A 21,411-nucleotide genomic window follows, 5' to 3' on the forward strand; every position below is an offset into this window, starting at 1 on the left:
TGACTTTTCTGATATGTGTTCAGAGATTTGCCCAAGTGTGTGAAGTATGTATGTGTGAATGAGATATTAAATAATAGAATGTTCCCAGAATTAGTGGTTTTTTCCTTTTAAGAAAAAGCATACTTTATTTCAATATTAACTGCAGTACTCTCAAAAATTCTGCTGTAACCAGCAGGAAGTAGAAGGTTGTGTGCCAGAGATGCTTCTTTTGAATGTGGTTGTGACACATGTGTGCTCATTGTGTGTGTGGAGTATGGCTCCATGCCACGCTGACACGATATAAACCAGCTTCTGTCGGGAAGCTTTATCCATGGAGTTGCAGACCTGACTATTTGTATGCCAATAGCTTGTGCCCAAGGTAGAAAGTGCTCAACAGAGCACAGCCAACAAGAGTTCATCCCTTTTCATGGCCTTGGAGACATCTTTATGAATAAACTTGGAGTAAAGTAGATAACTAAAAGAAAGAAAGTCTTGTCCTTTTGCCACTGAAGCTTAAAATCTTACCAAGCAGCTAGGGTGTAGCCCTTACACAAATAGGATAGCCAGTATTGTGAGATGAGTTGTATTGTTTTTGTCTTGTTACTGTATCAGAGCACAGAAAATTTGCTTCCATACAAAGATGCTGTAAACAGTTGTTACCATCACAGTTAAGAGTTTATTTCCCCTTCCTTTTCCTTTGCCTAGAATTTGTTAAGAGGGCAAATGCAGTTACATTTTGCTCCTTTGTCTGAAGGATAGAGAGCCAGGATCGAGTTTTGTGTGTGAACTAATGAAAGAAACAGTGAATGATAAAATACACTTCTTCCATAGACAGGAGATTACGGTGGTGGGGGACTGGGGGGAATCAGTTTGAAACTTCTGTTTTAAATGAGTTTCTATGAGAATGTCTTGCATAGAATTTATTGGAAAGCATGTGGAAACTTTTTTTTTTTAAACGTGCTTGTGAGGTAGTATTTGTATTCCCTTTTATTCTGCAGTAGTTGGATAATGCACTTAATCAGGGGATGCCAAAACATTTAAAGACCAAGAGTGTAGTTTCATGAGCATTTCTTTCCATGTCAGCGCTGGCATGGGCTGCCTTGACCTTAGCTTCTTATTCCTGCCTTGCCCCTCAGTTGTGCTGGTGTAACTAGTTAATGTGCCAGGTGGCTTTGCAGCAAAGCAGATTGTGGAATTTACCATCAGAAAAATATTATTTTTAACCTGGATCGATTCCCTGGCCGGCCTCACTGCTCAGCTGCACAAACAGTTGTGCCAGCACAGCTGAGGAATGAGGACTGCTTAAGCTGGTACTCCAGTGGAAAAAGTGTTGTGAAACTGTAGCTTAATCTGTGTATTGTAGGTACGGTTGTACTATGCTGGCAAAATATTCTTCACATAGATACAGCTTTTATTAGCACAGTTTGACTGTGGAATGGAGAAAAGGATAATTGTGGGGTTTGCTCTGATACGTTGTTGAAACATGTCTATAAAATCTGTCTTGACAGTTCTGTGTAAAATTTATTTTTTCTCTACATAAACTGATTTGAACTACAATGGGTCATTACAAAATTGAAGAACTCTGAAATCAAGACATCCTCTGGGGTTTTTTTATGCTGTCTGCTTGGAATTTATGTAAAGCTGAGATAGTTGCTTCCTCTTCAACTGCACTTATGTTCCTGCAGTTCATTCAACCTTTATTTTTGAAGGTGAAAACAACAGAAAGTCATATAATAAATGAAATTCACAGTTTTTTAGTAGATGTGATAAGAAACTGAAAGATCTGAAAAACAGATTTAAGATTTCAGGAGATAATACGCAATTTTGAAGAATTCCTTCTTATGTAGCTATGGGTCTTCACTGAATCTTATGTAGCTATGAGTCCCCTTGGGAAAAAAAACATAAAATGCTTTCATTCTTTGTCCTGAAACATTGTCTCCCCTATTACTAGTTAAATGTTCTGTACATAGACAATTAAATTCTTTAATTTCTTTTCTGATAGGATTTTTTTTTATCATTTTAGATGTCAGATTCAGTTCTCAGTCTCATAAATGGGAAGGCAAGTATTTTCCCTTACTTGGACTAGTTAGTTAGAATTTTATGATGCTTTGCTTTTAAATTTTGTAATTCTGCTTATTGGTATGCATAGTATACAGTGTTGAATAATTAAGAACTGATATTACATTTCTTTGTATTTGGGTATCATTTTGTTAAGGTGGTCTTTCTTCAGTCATGTGTACCTAACAGAATATTTCTAGGATTTTTTCTAAAAAATGCTGCATTATTTCATGGTTTTCACTCTCTAAGTGGGCAAATATCTAAGCTCTTGTGTGGCTGTAGAACAGTTTCATTTATTTAATTCAGTAATGACTCTTTGGAGTGCCTTCTACCCAGTTCAATTTCCAAATATCCATCTGGAATAGACTTAAATGTGTGCACAATGAGAAATATTAGGTTTTGAAACAAACTAGTATTTCTAAATGCTTTTGTTTAGCATTACTTATCATGTAATGTTAAAGTTGAACAATTGCAAATCAATTGAGAAATGAAGGGTATTGTTACAGTAGAAATCTGTGCTTTGTGTTCCTTTAAGAGTTCACTATCCGTATGGCAACAACTGCAAAGAGCTTTTTCTAATTATGTAAAGTTTAAGGTTTCATTAAAATGGAGGGGGGAAAAGCAGCTCCTAAACTTCTACATTTTGTGGCTTGGAAAGGAAGCACAAATCTGTTCTTTGTAGACAGTTTTTTTTGCTGACTGTTTGTAGCTTTCCTATGCACTGAAGAGAAATTTTAATGTAAGGGTAAGCTTACTGATCTCTGCAAGAGTGAAATTGTTACAATCACTGATATTTGAGAAAATTATGTAGTATTTGGGAAGCTGTAAAGACAACTCATGCAGAAATTCCTCTGATGTTGGAAAAAGGAATAGGGGCAGTGCATTTCACTGTAATTAATAGTGGTTTTCTTTGCTGAATCTATAAGAAATATATTTCTGACATCCAGTGTTGTTTGTAATGGAATTTTCTTTATAGTATTTTAAGTTACAGGAAGAGCTTTTTTTGTCTTTTACAAATTGAGATACAAGGAATACTTTTCTTAAAAGGCAAGTTACATATATTGTAGAGTTTAAGTAATTAATTGTTAAATTTGTTTTAGTGGGTAGAATGTGTTTTATTCTACTGTTACACTTACTAATTTTACTATTAACCCATGCATAGCAGTATTTAATAACTCCTCATTCTAAATTCATGTGACGGGAGTGTTGACAGAAGATTTTATTGTTCTAGAATATGTTGTTTTGTTTTGTTCCTGAAAGAGCTCAGCTTGGTGGTATTGGTGGCATTTAGGGTACTTTTGACTGAGCTATTAGTCCTTTTAGGACTCACTGCTTATAAAAAGGGATTGATTTTACTATAGCTGAAACAATGAAGGAAGTAAAAATATTTCAGAATATGTTTTAACATAGTGAAGTTAAATGGCTCTAGATAGATTTATTTATTATAACCTGTGTTGCATTTTGACAAATTCAGTACGTTCTTTGGAAGACTGAATTTGTCATGCATTCTAAACTTACCTAACTGTCATTGATTCACAGTATGGTGAAAATTCTTGCTGTGCTGTCTTGAAAATTCATCCTGCTGTGATGAAGTTGATTACTGTCACACCTAAACTGCTCTATCTGTCCTCTGTGCCTCCCAGTGAAAAGGTTATGATGTCTTGGTCAGTGTTGTTAAAACTACTGCATATTAATTGTGGGGGCTCAGTCACTGAGGAAACTGCTTTTTTAAGATGTGCAATGAGGATGCAGCATTTCCATTGACAGATCACTGACATTTTTTACAGCTTGAACTTAGCTTTTAGGGTAAACTAGAAGGATATTCAACCTTCTGTTTTGAGAACTTCTTGTGTAATGACCAAAAGGGATTTTATTTCAGTTTTGAGACTAATCAGTAGGCCCTCTTGAAAGGATCTGTAGGATAAGAGCAAGCCAGAGCATTTCAAGTATTTTTAATCTCTTTTTTTATTTCCACATAAGGAATTAACTATACCACCTCATTTAAAATAACTAACCATTTATTTGCAACATGGTGGTAACTTCTGTTTTATGGAAAGTGTAGCAGTTTCCATTCCTTGGTGGTAAGAAGCAGCTCAGCTTTTCAGGGCAGTGAGGGGAAAATGAAATTTAGAAGTCCATCTGAAAACATTTGGTTTTGGTTTGGATTTTTATTTTTTCCTTAGTTTCATAATGACTGGTGTCAGAGGCAACTCAGTAGTAGTCCTTTTTGATACCTACCTGCTTTTCCATTCCCAAGGCTTACCGTTCTCCTAGGCAATAGATGGCTATCCTGCATTTATCCAAAAAGGCAGAGCAAGATCTGCCAGCAGCGATGACATGGGAAGATTTGGAGCTTGACAATTTTTTCTGAACTTCAGTATATGATATTGGAAAAGCATTTCCACTGTCTATACTGGCATCAAAACTTTCCTGCTGTGCAAATAACGTTAGCAGTGACTTTGATTTTTGGCATTAAAAAGTTTGGCATTTTAAGATTTCAGTTTCAAGTATTTAAATGTGTTCTCTGTGATGTCTAGAGAGGACATGTGTCTGGGCTAGAAAGAAATAAGTCTTACTCAAATGGAACCAAATTCCACCAAGATATGTAAGCTTCTGGTTAGTGGAGAGGGATCTAAAGGTCTGGAAAAAAATGTTTGGCTTCACAGAAGCTACTGATTAAGGATTTGCATAGAGCCTAACAGTAGCAGACAAATACTTGGCACAGAGGTTTGAATTTAATTTGGAGACTCAGTGTCACAAATTGCACTGAGGTCTGTAATTTTTCCTATCACTCTTCCTCCTACCTTGTTCAGACCCATAAATTTCATTTCTCTCTGTGGTTTTTCCCCCATTTCAGTTCTTGCGTAGGCAGCTGTCAAACCTGAATGTTTTTCTCTGTGCTCTGCAGAGAAGAGAGATGTGGGAGATGTGTGTATTACACACATAAAAGCAGAGAAAAAGTATTTCTATATCAGTTATTGTATTTGCTTAGATTCCTAGCTTTACTTGTTCTATAATAAAACCGCTGGTGCAAAAGCACTGTAAAAGCATCAAGTTAATTAACCTTGTTTTTAAAAAAAACATCTTTCAAACAGCAGCTCTGAATGGCCTTCTCAATATGTATTTCTCATTAAGTCAACTTGTCAAAGGATAAGCAAAAGGGCTTTTCAGAGTGAACATAAGAAATAACATAGGCATCATGCTGTAGGATGTGATTATTCCTTCTCTTCAGCACTTGTGAGGGTGCATCTGATAGCCTTGTGCCTGCCATTGCAAGAAATGCTGACAAATGGGAGCAGCTTCAGCTGAGGGAAGTAAGATGGCTAGCGATGTAAGCGGAGAGGCTGAGGAACCTCAGCATGTTAAATGTGGGGGAGAGAGGTCTAAAGATGGACTAATGTACAGTTAGAATTACAGGCAAGATGGGGCAGGAATGCTTTTCTCAGGTAGCAAACAAAATGACAAGAAGTAATAGATTGCAACTGGATGGAAATCCCAGTTGGATATAAAAAGTATGTTGCTCTTAGTGAGTGTTATTAATTAGTGTAGGTGATTTTCCAGAAACGTAGTGGAATATCAATCCTTGGGATTTTTCAGAATTTGGCTGCCCAAGGCCTCATTCACCTGGTTTAAACCTGAAGTAAAGCCCTGCTTTGAATAACGTTTGGAGCTGTTGACCTCTGTCAGTACCTTTCAACCTAAGTTTATCAGTAATTATATGAAGATAGAGTTGGTTTTTATTGCAGAGTATTCAAGAATCATAGGCCCAAGTTAAGAAAATATTCTAGATCAATACTGTTTTATCTGGGATGCTGTTGCAAGTGCTTTGATACAGAGCAGCCTTAGATTATATAGTTACAGTTTTTTTGAGGCTCTCTGAATTGAGATTACTGCTTCCTAAAATCTGCTTTTACATATTTCCTAGAAATGCTTTTGATTTGTGGTTTTTTTTAGGCAGTTGCTGCTCTTCTGCACCTGTTCTAGATGTAGAATTGGTTTAATATCTAGTCCCATAGGAGTGGGATATAAAAACGATCCAGTCATAGCACTGATCCAATGCTGGCCGCTGGAATAACAACACATGGCCCATAACTCACTGCTCCAATTCAGCTTTTGGTCCAGCCATGCTTACAGGGTCTGTAATTCAGGTTCTTAATTACAGTTCTTGGAACGCAGGTGTAATTTATGTCAGCCTAGTTCATTATTTCTTTCAGTTTCGCAGTAAAGTGTTTGATTTCAGAATAATGCATTTTCAGGCTTTTTGCATGATAGGATACTCCAGTCTGCTGGATGTGATACAGTTGAATGCATCCCAGATAGTTTGAGCTTGTGCAGCAGCTCATAGCTGCTGAAACACAAAGAGCAATCCAACAACAAAAAAGGTGTTATGTTCTAATAGATTGATCTCTTGAATTTGCCACAGAGAAGAGGTGGACAAATATCATGGCCAGAGCAAGAAGGACGGCAGAATTGCAGGGTCTAAGAGCAGAGTGGCAAAAAAGGCAAAGTATACTGAAGATTTCGGTCTGTTCAGCTTTCTCATGTAGTTTCACCCTAAATCTGTAAGCACTTCAGCAGTAAAGGAGCATGCAAGGCTGGCTGTTGCTGCCACACAGTTAACTTGCCTCTTGCAGTCTTCTCATAGTGGAAAATTCATGTGATTATCTTATCCTCACAGTGAGTGAGAACAGTGATTGTGGAATTGTGGTCTTCAGGGAAGCTAAAGGAGCTACTTCTGTGCTTTTCCTGACTGAGGTGGTTTCTTCGCCAGCCTTGTGCCACAGGAGACAGCTGACAGATTCTAATAATCTGAGTTCTGGAGCTTCACTGTTTGCATCTGGAGCTGTGAGTGGCCTTTATACCCCTGGTTTGAAAAGGCTCATAGTCATTTCACACATACATATTCAAAGGAATTTTTTTTCTACTTTTTCTTTTTCCAAAAGGAAGTAGGTCAGAGTGTTAATTCTGGAATTACTTTGAAGCATTGAAAGATAGAAAACTTTTAGTTGGCTGAATAGCCAGCTTTCATTTGTATTGAAGCCAGTAGACTGTTCTCTAAATATTTAGAAGTATCATTTGCTTAGGGCACTTAATGAAGAGCCTTAAATATTGTGTTTTGGTAAAACTTTAACTGTTTTGCATTAGTATTTATTTATTTTTTAATTAAGAAACAACAAAGAAGAAAAGTGATATGAGTGTTACCTGTGGAGTCCTTAATCTGAATGAGCACAATGCTCTCTTTAGCAACTAATTTTTTTTCTTTTTTTTTTATGCATATAGGTTCTGCCATAAATTATGGTCTTCGTTTGGCACTCTCAATTATAAGAAAGGTCCTGCTTTTGAAACATTATAATCAGTGTCATTACCATCCTGGACCAATTATTTGTTTTACATGAATATTTTTAATTTTAATTAATGTGACTGAATTTTTTTTCTTTTTTAAAGAACAAAATATTAATATAAAAAATAAGGGTTTTTTTGCATATAGATCATGGAACTGAGAGTACTTTCTGAAAGGAGTATCTGAAAGGAAAGGGAATACTTGGGAGTTACTCTTCAACTTTGCAGATTTCTTGTGGCTTTTTGTGACACATGCATTCACTACTTTGTGAATACCAGAGAAAGTGTAATTTGATCATCGAGCCACATTTGGTAAATACCAGTTTTGTGGGGACAGCCTGTTCTATCCATAGGGGAAGAGGTTCCTGCCAAAATCTAAAAGCTTTCTCTGTTATTTGGTTGTCTGTTATTTTGCTCTAGAGGACTAAATACAGATGTGTGTTATTTGTGACACAACAGCATCTGCATTTGTGTTAGTTGCTGTAGTGCTTGGTTAATAAGGTTTCAGACTGCACTTTTGATGAAGTATGGATAAATAGTTGGAAACTTTTGATAGATGATTTTGCAAAACTTTTTCTAACATATCAGTGAAACATTAAAATCTGATGTGATGTGCACAACCTGCTGTTGCTTAGCAACTGTTCAAATACTTCGTTAAGCCCGGTATATATTAAATAGAATTACTTTTGTTCTGTTGTTTGATGCTTTGTTTAACAGTCCAAAGCTACTTCCAGTTTTTCTGTTAATGGTGTATTTTAACACATGCCTTCTCAGAGGAAGTTGTGTGGTCTCATGGCTGTACATGACATCTAGGAATGTACATGTATCTAGGAAGAAGTAAACCGGCTTGTTTCTTCCACTTCTAGCACAGTGCACACAACTATGGGTTGCTGATGATCCATTAAATGCTTTGTGCTATGACTTTTGTGGAAGTGTGGTCACAAATTCCACCACCAAGCTTCCAACTACACTTGTGTGTAGTGTCAAAGGTACATTTTGGTGTACAGGTAACTGTTTGTACTGTCCAAGAAAGAACACTGAAGATGAAAGATGATGTTCTTTTGCTCTTAAATCATACAGTTTGTAACTTGTAATAGGTTACAGATTTGCTCAAAATATTATTTCTCAAGCTATCCTTGGTATCTTTGCTTTTCTCTAAGCAGATAATCTTCCTAAAGCCAGTTTACTGCTCAGGAATTTTTTCACTTTTCTTTTGAGTAATGTTTTGTATAAACCAGGCATTCTCAAAGTAGTCAGTGAATCACAGTGAAATGCTGTATGAATGTAGCTTCAACAAGCTGAATGGAGGTTGGGTTTTTTTTGTGCACATTGTATGCAAGTGCTGACTGAGCCTTTGCTATAAATTTTTGCAAAATGCTAATATTCTTCTTAAAGTGCCTGCTTAGCATATGGGGAGTCAGAGACCCCATATGCTGGGTCCTGGAAAAATTCCTGTTGTTTCAACAAGTTAGAATTGCTGCTATGTTTTAAAATGAGATCAGCAAGGAGACTGCATTGATAAGTGTTTGGAAAAGGATACAGTTCAGAAATGTAGTGTTTTGCCTACTGCAATACAAGAGAAAGATGATGGATGAACTGGAGTATGATAAGAGAGAAATCATCTCTTTGGTTGCATTCCAGTGTGTTAAATTCAGAGTGTGCAGCTCTCTTCCTGGCAGTTCTGTGGAGTTCCTACAGGATGTTAGGCAGGACTTCAGTGATGTGTGTGTGAAAGCAGATCAGGCTTAACTGTGATGTTACTAATATTCTTACTCTTAACTTCCAAGTCCTTTATGATTTTTTTTTCTGCAAAAGTAATGTTATGTGTATTTAAAGCCTTTTATCAGTTAAGTCACCATTAGTACAGGGTGTAGTAGATATATCAGCTGTTGAACAGTGAACACTGGTTTTAGATACAAATTAAAAGTAATTAATGGAAACCAATATATATTTAAAGAAGGTACTACTACTAGAGTTTGGCTGTAATTATATGACTGAACTGGTATTAGAGTTACACATAATTCAGAGTATCACAACTGTTAATTTGCCTTTGGTACAGTCATGCTTTTTTGAGGCCTTTTATTCACTTACTGCATTGGTCTGGCTTTTCAGTAATGGAATATGATGAACAGAACATAACATGGTTACAAGAGCAAAGACCCAGCAGCAATATTCATAACAATGTTATTGTTTATAGGAGCCTTATTGTAGCAGGAAATGAGAATTTAGAATACTTCCTTTTATTATGGTTGTTATTCCAATATACCTACTGTCAGAAGCTCTTTTTTTGTATTTGGTAATGAGAATTCCTCAAGCTAGTGGCCTCTCTTGCTGTATGAAATGTTATTGTATCTCACTGGCTGAGTTAGAAACTTAGTAAAATATATTTCCCTCCATGGCCTGAGGAGGTTTCTGCTCCGTGCCTTGACAGTTGCATTCAAAAGCATTGCCAGTGGTGATGTTCTTGCTGCAGTAGTAACAAGCTTTAAAGCAAAAGAATAAATGAAAGATGGAGAAATCTCTTGGCTGGCTGGCACTGTTCTGGGAATTACTAAGAAAACAAGATTAATTTAAGTCTTAGTGCAGAAATGGTAGTTTCTTCCAAAACAGTTTTCCAGACCTGGATTATTTTTCTTCAGCTCCTGCTTATGGCAAGAGTTAGCCTTATATCCTTTATGTTCCCTTAGATCCTAATAGTTAACCTCATACTTTTATCCTCAGTAAGTGGATGGACTGAGCCTTTAGACAGCTTCTGGCCACTCATAATGGTAACTCAGGTGGGGCTATACTGACACCTTTTGAATTTGTTTCATCTGCTGGTTTAAATGACAATTAGGTTACCTACTTACCTCGTTTAATCACATTCTAGAGACATAAAGAGAGCAAGGGGAAAAAATAATAAGAAGACCATACTTGCCAATTGTAAACATCTTACAAGTAAGAGCATGTATGTTTTGATTTGAATTTTGAGCAACTGGAGAGAGTGTCAAAAGGTGCTGCTATACCTGGACTAGAAATGTGTGGTTTGTTTCTTTTTATAGTCATACAAACATTTGAGAAATAGGTTTTCCTGGAGTATGATTTCCAGATTTTTGCTTCCTGTACCATTGCTTTCTGATGATGGACACTGCTCTTGCTGGGTTGTGCTGCAGTGATCAGGCTGTGCCAAAATGAGTCACTGTATAAATGGGGCTTGCACAACTAAGAATACAGAAATGTAAGTTAAAAAGTAAAGAACAGAGAATGGTTCCATGAAATTGGGGAAATACTTAGAAAATCTTCCTTGTAAAATCAGGAAACAGCCTATACATTATGTGTGCCTAAGAGAGATGTAAATGTCTTAGGAGTTTTTCCCATAAATTAATGTTTCCAGGCAAAGCAATAAGGAAGATTCACAATAATTTTAAAATTATTTGGAAAAAACTTCTTTTGTTTCACAAAATCTCAATTTTTATACACTAGTTGTGCTATCACAACATTTTAAGCCAATATTATACATGAGCCATTTATTTTCTTCAGGGAAGAATGTAATGTAAGTAATAGAAAATAGGACACATCATATAATGTGCATAAGATGACAATTGGCATGCCTTGTTACTGATGGGATTTCTGTATGTTTTTCTTAATTAAATGAATTAATTTTCTATACAGCCTGCCTTCAGCAACATTGTGCAGTGAAAAAAAACATACGGAAAAAAAATCTAAAGGCATTACATTACTTAACTGCATCAAAATCCAGTTAATTATCCTTGGTTTGGACACCACAGAATGTTTTAGGTCTGAAGGGGCTTGTAAGATCAGGAACACCTTTCAGAGGTTCACGTTGCTCAAAGCTCCACCTAACCTGTTCACTGCCAATGAGGGGCACCCACAACTTCCCTGGGCAACCTATCCCAGTGTCTCACCACCCTCAACACAAGTAATTTCTTCCTTATATCCAATCTAAGTACATGTTCTTCTTGTTTAAAATGATTACCTCATCTTTAGAAGTTTTTGACTGTGGCCATGGGCAATTATTGAGATACTTTGATTCTGGAATGTTTTCCCTAAAATGCTGTCATGTCCCTTGATCTCTGATTAACTTCATTTCTGGCTTACAGTTGTAGGATAATGGAACTTCTCAGCATTTTTAGGGGTACTTGCTTTAGTATCAGTATGAAACACAGAAATAAGTCCTTCAAATACCAGTCTAGTCATCAGCAAAACCACTGGAAGATTGGGTTACATAATGCAAGCTCTGAGATTTGTAATGCTGTTGTTGGCTTCTGTATTGAACTGTTGAAGTTCAGCTATTTGCCTGGATACAGAGGCTTTCCAGAGCTTCCTCCTGTGAACTGAGTAACCCAAAATACGTATCAGAAATTGAGCTACCTGGCAAGCTGCTAAAACTTGGCACAATGTGTTTATGTTCTCATATGAATTTTAATGAAATACAGTAATATTGTCATTGGGAACATACTAAAAGGGCGTAAAGTTCACTCTCAGACTTTCCACTGTTGTGGAAACATGACAACAGGATAATTTTACATTCAACAATTGCAGTCACTATAAATGAGAACAAAATTATATATCATATATGTAACTTAGCATTTCTTTAGCCTTTTGGATTCTTTCATAATTGAATTTGCAATATAATAATGAAATGGAAGATTTTTCGGGTTTTTTCATGGATAAATCTGAGAGTTATTGCAGTTTCAGACCAGGTGAGTTTGAAGTGTTTCTTTGATAAAGTCTTCTGAGTTGGGGAAGGGTGTAGTGTTAACAGCACTCTTATTTAGTTCTGAATTGAAGCAATGACACTTCTTGCTGTTCTCTTTAGAATGAGAGTTAAGGAATATGGAGTTTCAATATGAAACTCAGCAGTGCTCTCATACTTCAGTATTTCTATGTAGATTTGAGTCTCTGTGCTTGGTTAAATCCAATTTCAAGTTGTTTTGATCTTTTGATCTCTGTGTTATATTCCTGTTTTCAAAAAACAGATTGTTAATGTGTGGTTTTGAATAGAGCTTTGCATTGAGAAATCCAGAAATATTCCTGGTCATGTGATCTTCTAGGAACAAAAAGCATTATGTCCTTCCTATGTGCCCACCTCTGTACATTGATGTCCCATGATGGCTCTTCAGTAGTAATTGTGCATCTCTTACTGAAAGGTTTGATATCTGGTGTGTGTGCTGGTTTTAAATTGGGAAATCACTATCCAGTGATTAAGTATCAATCACTATCAACTTGATCAAGTAACACGTGATACAGCTAAATATGTAGCTTGCTAGGAGTTGTGATTCTCACTTCATGAGATGTCTGTTTCATTTATGCAAAGATTTTTAAATTATATATGAGCTTAGCAAGTGTAAGCTGAATCTTCCCTGGGTTCGGTGAAACTATCATGGGGCTGATGATTCTAGAGTTGCGATTGGCAGCTCTGAAACAGCCAGTCATGCTGGACTGTGGTTTTCAGTGGTGGAGCCAGGAGTCTGCAAGCTCTGCAGATCTGGGTCTAGTTGGAATGTGGTTTTATACTATTGAAAGGGTGTTCAGAGCCAAGAAGTTTTGTGATGGGCTTCTGTGTACTTAGGCTGCAGGGTAGTCCCCTTTGGCCCCGAGTCAGCTATTGTAGAGGTTCCTGAAGCTATTCAAAGAACTTGTCATTCACATACATTTTATTGCTGCTGTTGGCAGTAGATTACTGGCGAGTTCCCTGAACATCTACAGCTTTTTGGGGGCAGTTTGTTCAAGACAGACTTTAATCTGATTTGGACTGGTCAGATGTAAAACCTGGAACTTTCTGAACTACACTGTAGCCAACTCGGAGCCAGCTTTTAGGATTGTTCTTGAGGTGGTGTCATGAAAGCTGGGGGATAGCAATAAATAAAGTAACACTTTCAGGTGCTTGTTACCCTACTTGTTACTGTGGTCACAGCCACCAGGTCAGGCTTTGTATCACAGTTTTCACACTTCTCTGGCTCTGAGGTGCTGTGGCTCTGGTTCTTCTTCCCATTGTAGTTTTTACCAAGCTGTCTTCTACTCAATGAACTACAGTGTTAGATGAAATATTGGGAAATGTTTAAGACTTTCATAGCTGATGATGTTTATGGTACTACATATGTAAAGGAAATATATAGGTGGGAAAAAGAGGAATGGGTTATTAAAGTTCTAGTATGTCATCTTGTGGTGTGTAATGAGCCTGGTCGTACACACAGATACTACATTCATAATTCATTGCAACTGAGAGGAGCAGTCTTGGACTTCTGAGGAGTTATGTGAAACTTTTGGTGCAATGTTCAGGAGCAGATGGAAAAGCCAGCAGAGCTATTTGGCATCATAAAGATACTGAGGACATGAGAAATGGTGTCGTTCCTGTGTAAAGCCCTGGGAAGCCCTACCCTGGAGTACTGAGAGCTGCAGTCCCTGTATTTCAGGGATCATATGTATATGTTAGAGAAGGCAGTGAGATGTTATTTTATTTTAACCTCTTGCCTTCCAAGGAGGACTTAACCAGTTTGGAGAGGTTAAGATTGTAGGAGGATTTATAAGTGAAACTTGAAAATTAATGCAGCTGGTGAATGCAGAACTGTTATGAAATCCTGCAGCTTGGAACTATGTACTACTTAGGACCTGTAGGACAAGAAGTTTGGAAAAAGTCTAAGGAAGACTTTTTGGTTGATTTTGAATAATTATTTCAAAATGCACAGAGTAGTAAATTTCTGAAATTCTTTGCCACAGTGTATTGGACGAGCAGATTGTTTCAGTAGCTTAAGAAAAGGAATTTGATGAATACATTGTCAACAGGTCTGTAAAGAGAAGAGACAGGGCACTGCTCTTAAGTTTCCTCAATCACACAGTTGTACGTACAGAGAGAATGAGAGTAATGTGCTCAAAAGAGGCTTAGGCTTACATGTTCTTCCTGAATATTGCTTTTCGTTGCCACTCATGCAAACAACACTGAACTAAAATGACCGTTTTTTGACTCAGTAGGATATTTGTGTTCTTACATTAGTGCACATTGTGAACAGAGAATCTGTGAGAAATCATAGAAGCTAGTTAGATTTAAACTAGTTGTTTAAAATTATTGCTTCATTTTAGGAAGACTTTGTATCTTTTTGTAAGTCATCAATCAAAACCAGATATTAAAGGAGATGCAGTCAAGTGAATTAAAGAAAAAAATGTTTACTCATGTTTCTTTGTAGACTGTCATTGTTTTCAGTTACTTTTTCAAGATTTTTTTTAATGAGGGCTGGTCATATAGATGTGGTTTCCCAGCCTCTTTCTCTGATTGGCATTTTTATTGTCTTATGTTTTTTTCTTTGCCTTCAGTTCTTGGAACAGTTGAACTGAAAATGGTGCATACTCTTCAATAGCCACACCTGCTTTTGACTTCAGAGAGTTCATAGAGGATTCTCTTTATGAAAGCTGTACACTGCAGCAACAGTAGAAATTAAGTATGCAGAAATGAAAAAAAAATACTTGACAGCTTTCTCATATTGTTAATCAGTGGAAAAACCTGATACAATTACTTTTGGGGATGTGAAGATTAATATTTGCTACTTGACCCTTCCTGTGAATTAGTAATGGGTTTTTCATTCATTGGGACGTTGACAAATGTAAGCAAATGTACACATTTGCATAGTAAAAAAGGAAATAAATCTACCTCAAGGAAGAGAGTTTTGATTATCTAGGTAAAACTGACATGAAAAATACTAGGACTCATGCAGGCAGATTTTGGAGTTACTCTGGAGTTCATTAATATAATTTTAAAAAATACCCTGACTGGATTATGCAGTGCAGTTTTAGCTTTGTGTATTTCATTTCCATATGACATCCTACAATTGCCATGCAACTGGTTTTACCAGACACGTACAAAACAAATGTTTGCTTCTTAGGTAAAGAATATGGTTCATAAAGATAGATTATAACATTCTTGGACTTCTGCATTTCATTAAAGTAGTGTATTTAAAGATACACATGTAATTCAGAAATCTGATTTCTATCTTCACACGTATTTCCAGTATAACTTAATGAGTAGTGATGCAGAGCTTTTAGGGGTCTTGTGAGAACTGTGTGGACAGGAGAGCACATGAGAAGTGTTGCTCTTAAACAGTTGGATGTGCCTTGGATAATAAGTGTAGGAAGAATGGAAGATGCCTTCTCAGCTGTCTTAGAGGTCTTTTGCTTTCCTCATCCTTAGTTCATCTCCAGCAAAAATGAATTAAACACCTTTTTACAAATTTCAAAGCTTTCAGATCCAGATTTCTGTTGTTAGCATGCTGCGCAAAGAATACAGGTCAAATCTCAAACTGCAAACTACTAACTGTAGCTTAAGGCAAACTCAACTGTTGTGATCGATTTTTCTCTAATGAAACCATATTCTTGAGGAAATTTTTACAGTAGTCTGAGAAACCTCATTTCTAACATGCTTATGTGTGGGGTTCACCAACATATTGCTGAGCTCTGAAAAGGTCAGCTATGCTTTGATGGAATTGACAGAATGACCTGCAGTAAAGGCATGTGGCTTTTTAATGAATTCTCTTAAGGGAAAGGGAAAAAAATCCAATCTAAATTTAGGTGAAATCCATTAGTAGAATCCCTTAATGTGTGCATTAGCATTACTAAAGTAGCAAGAATTAAAAACTCACTGTCAAACAAAACAAAATGCTTTTTTTTTATTTGCTCAACATGAAAAAAGTACAACCCCAACTAATTTCCCTTGAAAAAGAAATTGTGTGACTGCTCATAGTTTCCAAGGAAATACCTGACAGATTAAACCTCTTTAAATGTTTCATATGTGCACACATTTGCTGGGGGACCCATTAAAGTACATTGTTATTCCGGCCAGGATTTTAAAAGACATTATGAAATGTGTTAAATAAAAATTTATTTCTGGAAATTATTCTTTGTAATGAATTTGGAGGAAGAAAAATAAAAAAAAAACAAGTTGTGCTTCCAGGTAGGGATTGCTTCCAGGTATGGTCACTTAAAATAAATTTTCCATAGGAACAGATTATTTCTCTGAACTGTTCCAGAGTTTGCCATATTCCTCGGACCTTGCTCATCATTAATTATTTGATAGAAGTCTTTTGGTTTGATCCAGTTCACTAATGTGCTTGGGGAGAATTCTTAGTGATGCTTATTTGCAATTCTGATTCTTTTCAGTTTTAAGGTCATGCAATGAAATCAGGCTTGTATCCTTCATGTTCTTGTCTGGATTCAGAACAGTGCAGAATAGAAATCTGTCAAACATTCACAAGGAAATATCACTTGTGTAGTAGGTTGAGGATGAGATGGGAAGCTAACTGCAATGGACTAAATTTATTCATTCTTTATTTATTTAAGAAATAGATGGTAATGAGTGAAGTATAACATCTGGATTTGATGATACTATTCTTTAAGCAGAGATACTGGTGAAAAACTGTTGAAATGGTTCGAATTAGCCATGGAAAAGCTGAATAATATATTAGAACAATTAAATTCTACTAGGAATATTTAATAAACCTGTTTCCATCATCTGATTCTCACTGGATTATTTTTTTTTTAAATATGCATTTAAAGCATTAGTGATGTTAGTGTAAGCTTTTAGATTTTGTCCTGTCACTTCTTAATCTCTTTTGCAGAAAGAATGTGGGACTCTGGTGTAGAATGTTCTTGTTTATATATTCTATTTTCCCTTACAAAATTAGTCTGAATTTTAATTCTAAGAAAACAAGTGTGTGTTCAGGTTGGCTGATATTTGGTTCCATGTACACTTTCAGAAAAGGTTTATTAGGGCTAGATGGGGAGCAAAGAATTGCATAGTTTCTTGCTGTTTAATTTCTAAATTTTTTTGTTGTATTGTAGTTTCTCAGAGAACCATAAAATTTTGTTATTCTTGGGTTTTTCTTTTTTCCTGCCTGCAAGGTGTTGGTGACATAGTTAAGTGTGCTGTCCTGTACGTAGCTAGGAACCAATTTCTTTACGGAATGTTGGCCTTACATGCTGTGCTATCTCTTTAATTTTTTCCCCCTCATCTATTTGCTAGGCACACATGCAGTGAAAGTTTCTAGTCTCATGTTTAACAAGAACATACTCTTATAAGTAAGGAAGAAAAGGAAGAATAGGTATGGAAATTGGCATGTAAGAGGTTGCAGAGGTAGGCTGTAAGAGAACAATATGGCATTTATTGTCTGATGTTCTTTTTTCCCCCCAAGCAATAGGGATACAAAAACATGCTTCTGATTGTAAGGGGAGTGTTAACACATTAGGAAGTACAAATTGGCAATAAGCTTGCAATGCTTGTTACTCTCAGAGGGATGGAGATCTGCCTAGAAGGGGTCCTCTGTGGATCGAGATTCATATATTTATAATGTGATTGCCAGTCTTGTAGATTGGAGGGGAAATTATATTTTTTAAAGAAAGCTGAAGGAAATGCTAGCAATATTAATATCAGCTATGCTTTGTCATTCAGGCAATTCAGTGTAAAGAAACCCTTGATGGAGAGTGACCTAAGGTTAGTCTTTAGTTGAATTATTGAAACATCAGAATTGAGTTCTGGCTGAAAACTGGGCCCATAGAAGTTTCTTAATATTTGTTGGCTTAGTGCCTGGATAGGTGTTTGGATAAGATAAGAAAAAATGTAGCTAAAAATATGTGGGTAGGTAGAAGGTATTGCTCATGAAAGCACGGAGTGAGGAGAGGTGAAGATAATTCTCCTTTTTGGAGTTACCCAATGCACAGATACATAGTCCATGTGTCTTAGTCCTGATGAAGGGGCGTTAGATAAATATAGAGGGTTTGGGTCGTTTCTTTCTGGTTTTTAGTTGGGTTTTGGGGGTTTTTTCAGTCATCTTTATTTATTATTTATTGCTTGTGTGTTCTGCTCTTGGTTTAGCAATCTCTACCAGGCTTGCATTGCAACTTGCTGCATCTGATTTCCTGTCATTACAGCAGTCTTTACAGTGTCTGTAACCTGCACCACTAATGCTACAAGAAAACGTTGTCTTGTTTCTTCATTCACTCTCTTAAGAAATATTTACAGCCAGACTTCTAAAACAAGCTTTTAGATAGATTATTTTTACAGCATTTTATCCAGGTGTGTAAAACACAGATCAGATGTGATCAGATTAAAACCACAGAAAAGTGTGAGAAATTTACTTATTTGATGTAACTGAACTAGGGAAATATAAAGGCTGCATTGATTTGAGTTTGGAGAAGGTGAAAGGCATGCTGCTTATTGTGGCAGTGTTGTGCATATTTCCAAAAGCCGTTCTCTTGAACGCACAAAGGCTGTTTCCCAAATGGTAGCTGACCATAAATGGGACTTCAGTCATAATGAGTGCATCATAACTTTAATTGGAATTATTAAATACAGCAGTTATGTTAAAATCTGCACAATTGCCTTTGATATTTATTGTGGCATGGACTGTATGTGAAGTTGCAGTGGGAAAAAATTAGTAATGAACAAGAATTGCAGATAACATACTAGTCTGTCAGCTCCTTTGTTTAGTTTTTGTCAAGTTTAATTATTTTTAAAAATCCATTTTGGCAGAATGTACTCTGAAGAACACTTGCTTTATAAGTGTTTTGTGGAAAGTCAATGTGATACTTAGTTAAGGTTTGTATTGAAGAAATGTCTGTGATATGTTAAAGATGTGCTCTGTCAGAAGAAAGGAGACTTGAAAAATTCTGTATTTAGCTAGCACTGGTCCAGCACTATAACGACCTAGTGTTTGGCATCTGAATTATATTTCATATTAAGTTTTCTTTGAATATTTTCATAAACAAGAGAGGCAGTTTATTTTGTGTCTCATGGTTCTGAGTAGTCTTTGGGAGATGACACATTGTTTACTTTGGTTTCAATAGTTTTCACAGAATAAAGCTTCAACAGGAGCTCCATCATGATACAATTGCCAGGCCTTTTAAGTTGTCTGGGGATCATGCCAACACTCTTTGAAAAGGACACAGCTAATTAATTCTTCCGGTTACTTAGTATTGCTGGCATAAATGAGCACTGGGATCTCTGTCTCTCTTCAACATTATAAAGTCACATTGAAGGGGTTGTTTGGGTTTTTTTAGTAGCTAGAAGCAGTGTGTAAAACAATTAGTAAATGGACGTTACTACAAGAATAACTTTATATTGTACTGCACTCCAGTATTTAGAACTTTTCCTTTGTAATTAAACTCTGATATTAATGATTTTAGGAAGAATTATTTCTCTGAGTCACCAGTGTTGAATTTTCCTTCTTCCAATAATTAATTTCTTGAATATATTTTTCTGATTATTTCCATAATGTTGTATTGCCTTTATTTTTATGCCAGAGTCACTGAATGAAGCCCAAATGTTGCTGCCAGCAGTTTCCTTTGCCTCCTGTTGGTACCCTTTTCTTCTACAGTCTAATTACTGGCAGTCTTGGCTATTCACTCTTGCATTCATGCATTTTTGTTTTCCACTTGCATATGTAACTTTCTAACAATATTCTAAGAATATTTCTAACAATATTCTGGATGATCCTGAGTTCCATTGCTGACAGCAGTCTTGTGTGTCTGTTCCTTAGGCTTGCATCTGTCAAAGTAACTTTCAGTTCCTTTAAGTTTGCCTCTGGAGATGGATCCTAAGTCCTTTTTGTAGTTTCTTGCAACATCAAGATCTGGGAAAAAAATCTTTTCTTCTGTCTTTACTAGAGAGGCCTCCAAAGGCCTCATGGCCTGTCACTTCAGCCGTCCTTAAGTCTGAGTTTATTAATAATCTTTTGATACCTTTGAGCTCTTTAGTGGGTTTTTCTTCTTGAAGTGATGATTGGAATGAGACATTCATATTCATCTGAAATATTTTTCATATGTTAAATTGTCAGTGAAGCCATATTAGTTGCCTATTGTAATTGAAACAAAGGAAAAAACTTTTTTCTTTTTGTATTGGAGTATATTTCTCTGAATTAAGATAGTGGGGCCAGAGCCTCTTTGGTTTACTTCTTCCCACATTATGGTAAATATCATATTTTGCTATGTTGACACATTTGATGCACATGTGCAAAAATTTATCAGTAAGTTTAGTCAAGTGATACTGCCTGCAAGCATCTGCTTGGTTCTAAGCCACCAAAACTTAAAAGTACAGTAGAAAAAATAAAAACAAGCAAAGTCTCCAGAGTTTTGCATGCTACCAACAAATAAGTCAACTTTGCAAGCGTTGAATGACCCATGAGTCATTTTACGCCTCGTGAAGATGCAGACAAGTTTTTCTGTAGCACTTTTGAATTTTAAGGTAATTGTTATAATACATTGCTGCTTTGGAGTAATAAATGGAAATTGTGGTCATTGTGTGTTTTAGCAAGACTTCAGACACTGAAGAAAAATGAGTTAGAATACAAAATACTTCATTGAAATGAAGCACTGGGGTGACAGTGTGGAACATTTGTTTTAAATACTGTTTTTTTAATTTATTCTCTGTGTTTTTTTGAAAAGACTACATGCATTAATCTCTTTGCATGGAGTTTTTGCTGCAGCAGCTGTGAAGGTGCTTTTTTGCTGATACAATTTATATAAAGAGTAAATACAAAATTTTAGTACTGTACACAGGGAACTTGAGATGCAGATCATAGAATTTGCTCTTCTAAATAATAGAACCTATTGCAAAGTGGTTTGCTTTAATGCAGGTTAGAGAAATTGGAAGAAAAAGTTAAGTGGTCGTAGGATTGAGGTTGACTATTTAGCAGGAAGTTTTATGGATTGCTCAGTAGAAGGTGGTAGAAAAATGGCATTTGATACTGAACTAGGGTAAACCAGTTTTCTTCTTGCTCATAGAATCTTCTGGTTTTGTGGACTTGCTGTGACCTTGTCACATTTGAAGTTTAATTAGAGAAGTATTGCAGTATAGTTTTTGATAAACAATGTAATTGTTCAGTTGTTTATTTTGAACAGTGTTTTGCCTTATAATTTCTTTAAAGAAGGTGCAAGATCAGTAGTGTCTTGTCATTGCTCAGATTAGCCTAGCACTGGAAGCCATTGAAGAAATAACACAGATGCACTTCTAGTGAGACACAGACTGAGTAACTTTTGATTGCTCTACTGCTG

The 21,411-nt window shown here is 36.2% G+C and overlaps 1 protein-coding gene across 6 annotated transcripts in view; it reads left to right on the plus strand.

The window, feature by feature from the left end:
• The window catches only part of TAB2 (TGF-beta activated kinase 1 (MAP3K7) binding protein 2), a 61,633-nt gene that overhangs the window by 19,132 nt on the left and 21,090 nt on the right, over window positions 1-21,411 (plus strand). The gene's annotated exons all lie outside the window — the stretch shown is intronic.

This window comes from Cyanistes caeruleus, chromosome 2 (genome assembly GCF_971803275.1).
Source record: "Cyanistes caeruleus chromosome 2, bCyaCae1.hap1.1, whole genome shotgun sequence".
Taxonomy (NCBI): Eukaryota; Metazoa; Chordata; class Aves; order Passeriformes; family Paridae; genus Cyanistes; species Cyanistes caeruleus.